The following is a 10422-nucleotide window of genomic DNA, read 5'->3' as shown; positions in this document are numbered from 1 at the left end:
TGTGTTGAAGAAGGTAATTTAAGAATCTTCTTTAGTATTATTTTCGTTTTTGGAGTTATAAACGTACAAACCGGTGTGCATGCTGAGTAAATCCGCGAACATTGTCTAGTTTCGGATTGGGGTATGCATGGGTATTCCAGCCGTTTCCTGGTGGGTCCATTGTGCGTTTTCAAACTGTTTGTTTGTTGTTTAACGCCGCACTCAGCAATATTCCAGCTATATGAAGGTGGCCTGTAAATAATCGTGTCTGGACCAGACAATCCAGTCACTGACATCATGAGCATCGATCCACGCAACTGGGTTACGATGACATGCATCAACCGAGTCAGTGACCCTGACCACCCGATCCCGTTAGTCGCCTCTTACAACAAGCATAGTGCCTTTTACGGCACGCATGAGTTGCTGAAGACCTATTCTACCACGAGTCTTCCCGGTTCTTTGGCATCATGATAGATGCAGGTTTTTACCGGATATTGGGGACAATTAGAATAACCCAACATGGCCGCCATTTTCAGGATGATTTGGTTGATTGGTTGGTTGTTTAACGCCGCACTCAGCAATAATCCAGCTATATGACGGCGGTCTGTAAATAACCGAGTCTGGACCAGACAATCCAGTGATTAATATCATGAGCATCGATCCACGCAATTTGGATCGATGACATGCATCAACCAAATCAGCGAGCCTGACCACCCGATCCCGTTAGTCGCCTTTTACGACAAGCATGGTCACCTTTTACGGCAAGCATGGGTTGCTGAAGACCTATTCTACCCCGGAATCTTCACGGGTCTTTTCAGGATGACCGCCAGCCACTAGTTTTAGGCCATATTTTATTTAAATATGTATATCTGTATCAAATAGATTACATTTAAATCAATATCAGTTTGTAAATACCTTTAATATTTGTTTTAAGATGATGTTTTTGATTTTATTATTATTTTTTATAAAATAAATTGAAATAAATTTAAGAGAAAATAGCTTTTGCAAATAAACATTACAAAATGTTTCGAAGCGATTAAACACATAACTATTTATTTGGTGCTTATTTAAAAAATATATTTTGCATTGGAAGAGTTTAGTTTCTGTAAACAATGTGAAACAATAACCGGTCCCATTACCACAATTGACTTCCGATCAAAGTCAAGTGCAACTGTTGGAGAAATTATTATTCCTTTATCTTTATCTTTATAAAACATAACACATTTCATCAATTATTATATATGCTAAAAAACTACAACACTAAGACGAACATGATATATATAATTTGAAAAATATTAGAACACTTGCAAAAACTCATTAATATAAAAATTAAGCTTGTCCTAGGGTCTGAATTAGTATATGTTTTACTTTTAACCAGAGTGATAGTACTAGTTCGGACTAATGCCGGTTTAATAATATTAGCCCACTGAGATACAATGCCGCAGATTAACATGGATACCCAAATCAGCTATTGCATAGTGACTCCGAGTGACCAGTCCTTGTTTTGTCCCCTTAATGTTGAGGCAGGCAGGGTAACAACAAGTTTAATATACTAACATCTTTTGGCATGACGTGGCCGAGTATCGAACCACCGACCTCCCGCACTACGGTCATCGTAAATGTGAATTTATATTAAGGTAAAAGTTATCAATCGGAACACAATTCGAGTTTTTCACTGCTGATGGTCGAGGCACGGAGTTTCTATTCTGTGCACGCTTGAACGCGAGGCAGCTACTAATATGTTCTGTGTCATTAGCATAAGAGCACCATTGTCAAATAGAATAGAAAAAGAACAGTCTACCATATTATATTTTCATGTGTTTGTTTGTATACACTATTCGTGTTTACCCTATAATCACAACCCCAACTGACGCTCATTGCTTCAACATTATTGTTGGGGAAAATGAACAAAATCTAAAGGTAAGAACCTGAATTCCATTCTAATTGCGGTAGCGCAATTGTTTTCACTTTCATGTGCATTAACAATAAACATTAAAACAAGCTGTAGGCTGATGAACTGTTTTAAGCGAATTGATTCCAGAAAATACTTATGCTAAATTATGCCTGTCTGCTAGACAAATGATATGTTTTGAAGAAAGCTGGCCAATGGTTCGTGACGTTGGCGATAATCGAGAACTAGATCAGGGAGAACTAGTTTATTAATAACAATTTGGTGGAAGCCAAGTTAACGAGAAAGAGCCCGCCAGACTGGTCGATCACACGACATTGTTTGTTAATGATGTCTTGAAAACCTGAAGAGGGGTGTTTATAAACAATAACAGAGAAGCGAACTGTCCAAATTTCCCCCCATATGATACAGGTGCATGGAGCGAGGTGTTGACACACGTTGATATATCTGAAACACTGTCCAACGCACGTTAAATCTCCAAAGTAAGTAAGGTCTTCAGCAGCCCATGCGCGCCGTAAAAAGGCGACAAGGCTTGTCGTAAGAGGCGACTAACGGGATCGGGTGGTCAGACTCACTGACTTGGAAGATGCATGTCATCGACCCCAGTTGCGTGGATCGATGCTCATGATATCAATCACTGGTTTGTCTGGTCCAGACTCGGTTATTTACAGACGGCTGTCATATAGCTGCAATATTGCTGAGTGCGGCGTTAAACAACAAACAAACAAAACTATGCATTTCATTGACGAAGAAGAAGAAGCAGAAGAAGAAAGATATTTTATTAACGTGTCACTGGATGCATAAAAACAGTAACATGTCAAATATGGCATGAATTAAAAATACATCCGCCGGCCAACATTGGCCTACGAGACACGAACATACGTGTCAACAGTTGAAATATAAAATATAAAATATACATCAATGTATTAAAACAGGATTAATTGGGTAGTGACATGATATTAAGAACGTGTGTGACACCGACGCTTATACATTTTTGTCAGTACAGCTAACTTATTACATGAATTACGTGAATCATTATTCATTATAATTAATTAAACTGGTCTGTTGGATTAGGTTGTAGGAAGGAGGGATCTAAACAAGAAATAGAATTAAACAAATTATAACGTAGGTCTGAGTAAAGATCACAGGTTTCAAGAAAGTATGTGTCATCTTCAACACAGTTGGTACAAAACCTCCAGAGTCTATTGACTAAAGGTGTTACAAATTTTGTGTATCTTCCTAATTCAAGCTCTAAAGGCAGGGTTCCACAACGGAACGTACTCAAAATACTTCCTTCATATCTATCAAGTGAAGCGCTGACAAACCTCTCATTATAAAAATCAGTTCTAAATTGTCTATACGTTCTTAGATTATTACGATTTACTCAATTTCTATCATTCCATAATTCTACAAGCCAGTTATTATAATCAATACACATTAACCATTGTTTTGACGAATCAAATTCAGCTGAGGATATATCAAAAGACATTTGACACAGGTAAAGCCCAGTTTAAAATAAGTAAATATGTAACATTTTACCAGGATTTTCGAAACAATTATTCACAGAACTTACAATGATGGATTGCTGTGCTCTATGTAAACGGCGCCATAATTTGAGAACCTCGACATGTTGTTTCACGAGAGAGAACGTCCACCCCATATCCCAGCGAACTGCCAGTGTGAGAGTATTTTGACCAACTCCTAGAAAAGAAAACAAGCTCTGTTCTGGATGTTGTTAATACACCTGAATTGTTTGGATCCCCAGATCCCAGAACCACAAGACAATATTGATTGAACAAGGTTTGCATAGAGTATTAAAAACTTCATAAGGTAGACCACAAAGTGATTTAAATTTGTATATTATTACCCCCAAAGCATGACTTGCAGATTTTGCTAGTTCATTAACTGTAAAATTAAGATTAAGGTGTTCATGAAACCATAATCGAAGATATTTATAAGCTTCTGTGTAATCAATGACATCATCATCCAAATAAAATGTATAATCTGATCTTGAACATGAAGCATGACGGAAATGAACAACTTTAGTTTTTTTCTGATTAACTTTTAATTGTCATGTCGAGCACCAATTTGCCACGCTGTAAATATTGGTCATTCGGTGCTATTAAGGCTATATCATCGACATAAAACAAAAGGCTAAGCATAACAGCATCAACGTTGATACCACAACGTAAACTATTAATTTTATTTACCAGATCATTAATGTAAACCGACAAAAGTGTTGGCGACATAACACAACCTTGTCGCACACCGGAATATGCAGAAAATACATCAGTATTGAGATCGTCCACTCTTACACAAGATTGTGTGTTATTCTACATGGATTGAACAGCATTATGGAACCTACCACTAATGCCTAAACGTTTCAATTTATACCACAGGGACTGTCTATGGACTTTATCAAAGGCCTTCATAATATCAGTGAAACAAACAAAAGTGGACTGTTTTGATTGTTTACGGTTATTAACAACTGAATATGATGAATAAATGTGTTCTTGAGTATTACGGTTTGGGTGAAAACCATTTTGCTCATCAATAGTTGTTTTTTTATGAACATGTAACTTTTTTTTCTAGATTATTGACAAGATCATTAATCTTATCAACATAATTATTATCATTTAAAAAAGTATTAGTGATCTTATTTTGTATGTACCTTTTTGAGAAAGAAGCATCATGGTCCGGAAGGGAGACCTGGGTATTGTCAGTGGTCTCATGAGGGGCACGGATCTGCCAGGTGAGGAGGTAGTGGCCAGGGAAGGTGTCGGGAACGTTGTTACCGTTGATTAAAGATGACATTCTCAACACATTGAAATCTGAAGCAATCGAGATCTTCGTGAGATATGATGACATAGTCAGACATGCCCATTCTTGATGACAACATATGCGTCGATCCACACAATTTGGATCGATGACATGCATCAACCAAGTCAGCGAGCCTGACCACCCGTTCCCGTTAGTCGCCTCTTACGGCTAGCATAATCGCCTGTTACGGCAAGCATAGTCGCCTTTTACGGCACTCAGCAATATTCCAGCTATATGACGGCGGTCTGTAAATAATCGAGTCTGGACCAGACAATCCAGTGATTGACATCATGAGCATCGATCCACGCAATTGGGATCGATGACATGCATCTTCCAAGTCAGCGATCCTGACCACCCGATCCCCTTAGCCGCCTTTTATGGCAAGCATGGGTCGCTGAAGACCTATTCTACCCCGGATCTTCACGGGTCAAGGGATGGTGTAAATCCTGCTGGGGTACCATGTAGGGAGCAGAAGTACCAAAGTCCCCATGGTCCCTAGTATGAGGGCCAGACTTTAGTTGGTTGCTGGTGATATCTAGCCCCTTTTTATGATGTATTGTTATGAGTAGTCATATTGTAAGAATACAAGCTAGTTTTAAATACACATCTGTGATACTGTAGTTGTTTTACTGTCCATTGTAGACAGGTTGCCATAAACTCTAAATGTACTCTTGATATGTAATTGTCTTGTCACGATATGGCTGAAGTATTGCCGATGTGACGTTAAGTCTTAACTCCATATCATATTGATTGTGCGATCAATGGGTTCACAGATAAAACACATGCCTTCAATAAAAACTGTTTGTCTGGAACAGATGCATACGATTGGACATGGTGTTTGAGCCTCAAGAAGATCCGTTAAGTTATTAAGAGATGCTGAATTGACATTTGAAGCCACTTCACGATTAATTCTTAAACAAATGTCATCGCGCCGTTATTCTGGAGAATTCCCATGGGAATCGGATTCACTAAACGACTCAGGCGTGACCCTTGATCGATATCGAACGTATATGTTACAGTTAATGCTTAAGATGATTGAAATTTTCACTTAGGCAATTTACAAAACGTGTAAATATGTCACATATTGTACAATTTGACTGCAAATGTCCATTTTCTTTACTTTATGATAATGAATTCCAAACATTTTGATCAGCGACTGACTGAAAATGATACGACTGAAAGAAAACGAAAGTCAATGTATATTTCTTTATTTTCTAGCTTCTTATCTTGGTATGATGAGTCTATTGTAGTGTTTTGAAGCCCTTTTAAATTTTGGACATATGTTTCAGTCAGTTTGTAAAATGATTAAAATATTTAGGCACTTTATAAATTGCTTAAGTGAATCACATTATACACTGACCGCTTTTACTGTAATATACACATCATTTCTGTTAATCACAAGGAGACCTTTTCTCAAACTCGGCCGCTACATTTTACGAACTATATGCGGAGGAGTTAGTCAATCGGTATACCATGAAATCCTTCACGGTGAATTTGTTTGCAATGTAGGCCTGGATTATTAATGCTGGGAGCTGCCGGTTGTACAATGCGCGTAAAGAAATAGCCCGGGAGGAATAGAATTGCGTCGGTACGTGCAGATACAAACATTCCTTTCAGTGACGTATCTTGTTCATGTGAATCATTCCACTGCACATAGTTAGACTCAATCTTCAATATGTCTATGTGTCTGTCGGGGGCACGGGTAGCCCAGTGGGGTAAGGCGCCGGAATAAACTGTGCAGAGTTGCGTCCCTTGGATTCAGATTCTTTAATATAGTATAAAGGCCAAAGGCCCGTAATACATGCTTGATTTTATTAATATGTACTGCGCTTACGCTAATATAAAGGCAGATGTACAATCATATGCAAGAAAGTATGGTACATGTTTCAAATGTTACCAACAGTTGTTTAACATTGAGACATTATGTTTCATTGGACTATAAATATCACTCATCATTTAAGAGTATAGTTCCGTGTTTATAAACTTTATGTATATACTGACAAGTATCATGAATAACATAATTATATGATGACTTAATACTTTTGCAAGAAAGTGTGGTACATGTTGTTTAACATTATAAATAGTGTGTTTGAATGAACTATAAATATCATTGAACATTATGTTTAAATGAACTATAAATATCACTCTTCCTTTAAGAATGCAATTCTGTGTTTATAAACTTTATGTAAACCTTGGGAAACCTATGATTGTGGATTCGAAAAAAAAGGAAAGAAAAAAAGACTGACTATTGATTACGCCTCACCAACAGAGGAGCCGACTCGTACTTGTCCAAAAGGTTTCGGTGAGCCGTTATGCACACACGTGAAGTAGAAACATAAATAAATAGACAGACCGGTTGCACCAACTTATAGTTAAAGAAATCCATCCGGGGTAGAATAGGTCTTCAGCAACACATGCTTGCCTTGGTTGATGCATGTCATCGTATCCCAATTGAGTGGATTGATGTTCATGATATCAATCACTGGATTATCTGGTCCAGACTCGATTATTTACAGACCGCCGTCATATAACTGGAATATTGCTGAGGGTGGCGTTAAAAAACAAACCAAACCAATTGTAGTAGAGTCAAATATGCAGCCAATATGTTTTGTTTTTGTTTTATTGATGTCAAAAAACCAAGCTAACGTATAAAAGGACCGACCATTGGTATTCTGGGTGGTGGGGCTTGGAGTCGAGATTATATATTTTTTACAGCTACTTCCACAAAACCAGATAACTTAACTTCTGTCTGCACAGCAACTCGGGGTCACCAGCGCTGCCGTACGATCCGTTTGGGTTTATCCCTCAGGGTTGTTGTGGTCTAGTGGTAGAGCGTCCGCCCGGATAGCGGAAGGTCCGGGGTTCCATCCCCGACCGCGTCATACCAAAAGACGTTAAAAGATGGTACTTGTTATTACCCTGTCTGGCGCTCGGCATTAAGGGGCTAAAACAAGGACTGGTCGGCTCGGAGTCAGTATACTGTGTCTGAGTGGGGTATTTATGTAAAACTGCGGCATGGTATCTCAGTGAGCTACCACTATAAATCGGCATCAGTCCGGACTAGTACAAGCAGCCACACAAACACACACCCGTGCATGCACGTCGCTATATAAACCCATCTGCATCTGCAGAGTCACTCCTTGTCATTTCGGTTGTAAGAGGCGACTAACGGGAACTGATGGTCAGGCTCGCTGCCTTGGTTGATGCAAATCATCAATCCCAATTGCGTGGATCGATGCTCATGATATTAATCACTAGATTGTCAGGTCCAGACTCGATTATTTACAGACCGCCGTCATATAGCTGGAATATTGATGAGTGTGGTGTTAAACAACAAACAAACAAAACTAATGTTAAGGGTGTGCGAGAAGTATATGCAATAACCAGAAATTGAACATACAATATTTATTACCTAATCAGTTGAGAGGTTATCTTAACCAAATGATGAGAAAATTGCAACCAGACTTTAAATTTTTTTTGAACCAGTTATACTGCATACTTAACGTACAAACTTAATGTACTGTGTTTTCCCAGATGCATCAACAGGATACATAGTATCCAGTTTGGAAAAAAGCGACTCTGCCACAAAGGTCTCTGAAAATAATTGCATATATTATACAAACATAAATATCACTATCACAATGTGCAAGATCCTTCATTTACATCATAAATGATCAAACCAAAAAATTAAAAAAACCTTTGTGAATAATTCAACAATTATTTCAGAAAAAAGTGTAAAAATAACCTTCAAACATAAATTCCAAAAATTAATCTTTATATGCACTTAAATAATTTGTTGTTTGAAAACATGCTACATTAAAAATAATTATAATAAAGCAAGAATATGACAGTCAATACAAAATAAAAATACAGCAGTGAGTGAGTTAAAATTTAACGTCGCATCAGCATTATTTCAGCCATATAGCGACGAGACCAAGTTCATATATCAACTATTTAGTTATTTATGCAAAGTTATATTTAAATACAAGTTGTGAAACATATTTGAGCATAACAATATAATGTATACAGATTTAAAACACGGGCTATAGGTCACCAATAACCAAAGCTACCTCGCTCGGGATCATGGGGACTAACAGTATCTCGGCTTCCGGGAGGTCATACTCGATGACTTGGTTGATTACGTGTCGCGGTACCCCGACGGTGTGGATTGTACCTCATAGCATCAAGCACTGCATTGTCAGGTCCTGATTTGATTAATTACAGGCCGCATCATACAGCTTGAATATTGATTAGTTCGGCGTTACGCAACATACACACAAAACTGTTGTATCTCTTCTACTGATCAGCCATCATTTATTATAAAACACAATGTCATAACGTGCTCATAAAACTGTATTAAACAATGTCCATATTTACTGAATGGAGTATTGTTGTGTTTTCCATGCACCAGTAACTAGTCTCAGAATGTATACACTCACTCCCCTCAAACTGGTTCTGGTATGCGTAGACCGCCTCCGTGGTCTAATGGTAGAGCGTCCGCCCGGAGAGCGGAAGGTCCGGGGTTCCATCCCCGACCGCGTCATACCAAAAGACGTTAAAAGCTGGTACGTGTTGTTACCCTGTCTGGCGCTCGGCATTAAGGGGCTAAAACAAGGACTGGCTCGGAGTCAGTATACTGTGTCTGAGTGGGGTATTCATGTTAAACTGCGGCATGGTATCTCAGTGAGTTAGCACTATAAATCGGCATCAGTCCGGACTAGTACAAGCAGCCACACAAACACACACACGTACATGCACGTCGCTATATAAGTGCAATAATGGACGCTACGTTAAACCCCATTTCACCTCACCTCACTTCTGGTATGCGGATGGGTACTTTGACTATTGGAAACAAATATTCGGAATCCGGGTCCTACTTGATAATTTTCTTTAAAAAAAAAAAAAATTAACGTGAACAAGAACAAGACAAAGTTTTGTAAGAGGAGACAAATAAACTGAGGAGAAATATATGTTAAAAAACGCATTTAGTTCTTGTAATACATTACTGAACATGTAATTCTACATTTCCACAAAACATGAAATCGATAAAGCAATTTATTAACAACTTGTGTGCTGACTTAGTCTTCGTTTAATGAATTATTGATCGATACGTACGAATTTCCACTTAGCTTACCGCCGCAGAGATCGATATTGAAACAAAAGCGAAAGAAATCAAATCTCTACTTGGGAATGTGTAAGCGATTGTGTTTTATTACGTCAGGATGCAACACCCGATATCAATGCACGCAAATTTCAATGATGCCCTCCAATTATTAGGTGTTTTGGGGTCTAGTTGACATCCGTGAAAAGAACTGAAGAGCTTCCTTAAAGCGATATTATTTCTTATCGGCACCTTTGCCTTGATATTTCAGTGATGCTTTCAAAATATAAGGAAAAGTTACGACAACCATTAAAAGCGACTATGCTTGTCGTAAGGGATCGGGTGGTCAGGCTCGCTGATTTGGTTGATGCATGTCATCTATCCCAACTGCGTGGATCGATGCGCATGTTGTTAATCACTGGATTGTCTGGTCCAGCCTCGATTATTTACAGACCGACGTCATATAGCTGGAATATTGATGAGTGCGGCATTAAACAACAAACCAACCAACCAACCAACCAACCAACCAACTTCATTTTGCTCAGAATTGCCTGAAATAGCCGAAACTGAAGGATAAACCATACATATCCAAAGTCATGTGCAAAAACAGTGA

This window comes from Haliotis cracherodii, unplaced genomic scaffold (genome assembly GCF_022045235.1).
Source record: "Haliotis cracherodii isolate W230 unplaced genomic scaffold, xgHalCrac1.p SCAF_4, whole genome shotgun sequence".
NCBI classification, from domain to species: domain Eukaryota; kingdom Metazoa; phylum Mollusca; class Gastropoda; order Lepetellida; family Haliotidae; genus Haliotis; species Haliotis cracherodii.
This window is presented reverse-complemented; position numbering follows the sequence as displayed.